Source organism: Porites lutea, chromosome 6 (assembly GCF_958299795.1).
Source record: "Porites lutea chromosome 6, jaPorLute2.1, whole genome shotgun sequence".
NCBI lineage: Eukaryota > Metazoa > Cnidaria > Anthozoa > Scleractinia > Poritidae > Porites > Porites lutea.
The window spans coordinates 14,320,138-14,323,149 of NC_133206.1; positions in this window are offsets into that span (position 1 = coordinate 14,320,138).

A 3,012-nucleotide genomic window follows, 5' to 3' on the forward strand; every position below is an offset into this window, starting at 1 on the left:
TTAAGATGCAGGGATTTTCAGTTTCTCAAATTATCTGTACCGTCTTCGTGAATTGGGACAGAAATATATCAATGAAGGTGAAATCTGGAAAGTGTTTTTTAAGTGTACATTCGGTGTAAATACTGGTATTATATTCACTTTCAATGTACTTACAAATGCTCGGTTTCTTGCATACTGTTGTATTTATTCGTTATCAACACGTTTGTTTAAAGTATCTTGTAAATATGTTTAAAGTTGAATATGAAATAAATAGTGCCTATATGGTGTGCTTTCCTAAAGATAATCTATATTCGCTTTCGCCATGACCGCTGAATAATTGCGCTGACTGAAGGCGTACTTTTTAAGGGTTAGGTTGGATTTCCACTGTCACTTAATTATTCCGTGCGCGGTACGAACGTAAATTTTACGCGCGCAAAAATAATTGAAGCAGTGCATGAAAGGTAGCACTTAAACGTGAAAGTTGAGCGACTTTCAACTTTTACGTGTTCGGGCGACTTTGCCTCTAGTTTATTTGTGCGCGTAAAAATTACGTGCGCAAGCACGGGAAAATTACGCGACTGTGGAAATCCATCCGAGGCTCCATTTGAAGTGGATGTATTTACAAATTTCAGAGAGAAGAAGACCTGTTTACAACTCTGTCTAGCGGTAATTTGCAATACTTAAAAAGAAAAGGACTATTGAAGTCAGACTTGTATACTTCCACAAGATGAACAGGGAGCTTAAAATGTAAAAACGAGGAAAGACACGAGAACCTCAAAAAAGGCTCTTGGTCTAATGAGCAAATCAATAACTGCACGTGCATCACACCGTCCAATAGACCTTTGTCACGCGGTGGCCATTTTGTCCCAAGAGATCGAAAAAGCTTTGTATTTGCACGGCCACCTCGTTCTTACTGCGAGGCTAACCGTGCAAAAACAAGAGCTTTTTTAATCTTCTGGGACGAGATGGGCCGCGTGACAAAGGTCTTTTCACGTTTTATGGAGGAGGTGTAAACGGGCCACCAGAAAATTTTCTCTTTCTGAACATAAGTGTGTTACTCCAGGATGGTCTCCACATTTGGCAAAGTGAGTAAGTTGGATTAGCGACGATGAAGATTAAAAAAACGGGAATTCACTGTTTTTGTAAAGCAATGTTCTCGCCACCGTTGTAACCCAAAACAAACAACAAGCCGCAAAGCTGTCGTAAATGGCCATTAACTGAGCCTAGATTGGAAAAAAAGGTAACGACAAACCCAAGTTCAGGTAAGTGCGTTTTTTTTTTTTAACATTTACACGGTTATTCTCAAGTTTTGACAACTACATTGAAATTCTCATGATTGTTCGTAATATGCAAAACAGTATCAAAACGTGCTATAATTTATGTACCGAGCTTGGGCTGCCTGTGAATTGTCTATATGGCCTGTATTGGTTACCAACAAGAGGGCATTGTTACCGCCTAAACGTCGCCAAACATTCCTTGGTCTATTTTAATGACAAACGAAAGTCAAATAGTAAAATAAAGATGTCAAATATGGCCTTTCACTGCTTTGTGTGGGCGCTAGAGAGGTAAAAGTTAGGGTGGCGGGCGGGGGCGGGGAGTTAAAACTCTTCTTTTAGCTGGAAGGACGACACTTTCTACCTCAGTATTGTACTAAAATCTCAACGCAGTTTAAGCTTTGATTCATCTTTTTGTCGTTCCTCGCCCTTTTTGCGAACAGTCTCCTTTCGTCGTCTTGATTGAGGAGGAGAAAAGAAGGCTGTGCCTGAATGGCGTCAACAGTCAAGCCTTTGAAGTCGCCGAAGCCAGAAACGCTGGACCAGTCAATACTGCTCTCTGTCGTCAAACTGGTTTTCCAAGTGCGAGTATCCGTTTATTGATAAACCGATAGTCATAACTGAGCCCGCAATACCGGGCGCATAACAAGGTAACAGAGTAACAAGGTAACAAGGTAACAAGGGTAACAAGGTAAGAAGGTAACAGAGTAACAAGGTAACAAGGTAACAAGGTAACAGAGTAACAAGGTAACAAGGTAACATGGTAACAGAGTAACTAGGAAACAAGGAAACAGAGCAACAAGTTAACAGAGAACAAAGCTTCAAGGCAACAAGGAACCAAGCAGAAAGAGTGAAGTTATAAGTTAATTAGGTAAAAGCGGTACAATATTATGTCCCCATACATGAAGTACCTACCCGCATAGCTTTTAGACCTGGGTTCAACACGAGAAACAAATACTAAGTAATCTATTTGTAAGCATCAACAACCGCGGATAAAAGCGCAAAGAGACTAAATTTTACTAGATCTTGTATTTTGAAAAATGAAAATATAGGAATCAGTTTGTCTGCTGACCAGTTAAGTACGTCGACTAAGGAAGACACTCGCAGGTTTCAGGAGGGCATCGAAAGGCACACGAAAACACACTTTGTTTGCCAAGCAAAGACCCTTGGACCTCTTATATTTTAAAAAATATGAAAATAAAGTCATTTTTCTCACCCCTGCGGGCTTCAATTCTAAAAACACTGAGTCGTGTGGAGCGGGAGTCTGCTCTGCTGGGAGGTGTTTTAAGAAATAATGGAGCAATATTTAAGGAAAACAGGTTTTATTTGGGGGCAGTTAGGAAGAGTCTTTCCAGTTTAACTTTATCAATTGGCATGAACATGTTGATAATGGGAAGAAGCTGAAAAAAATTCACGGCCCAAATTCTGACAGAACCGTCGAGAAATTATGCATACGACACAGTATTATTGTAGTCGACACGACGATATAAAATTCGCACGACATTCTTGTGTTGAGAACACCTCTCATTGTCAGGTATTTATGTAACTGCGATTTCAAAGAAGTCTCTGAAAAGGGAAGTCGTTTTCGTTGGACAACTGCGACGCAAATAAATAATTAATTCAAGTGCACTCTACAATGGTTTACGGATCACAGATCCCCACGTAAACCTCAGCATTTAGCTAATGACATTTTAATGGACAAAGTTACTGTCAACCATAAACAGCAAATTTTCCGGCGTTGTTTTGTGTCGGCTTTTTA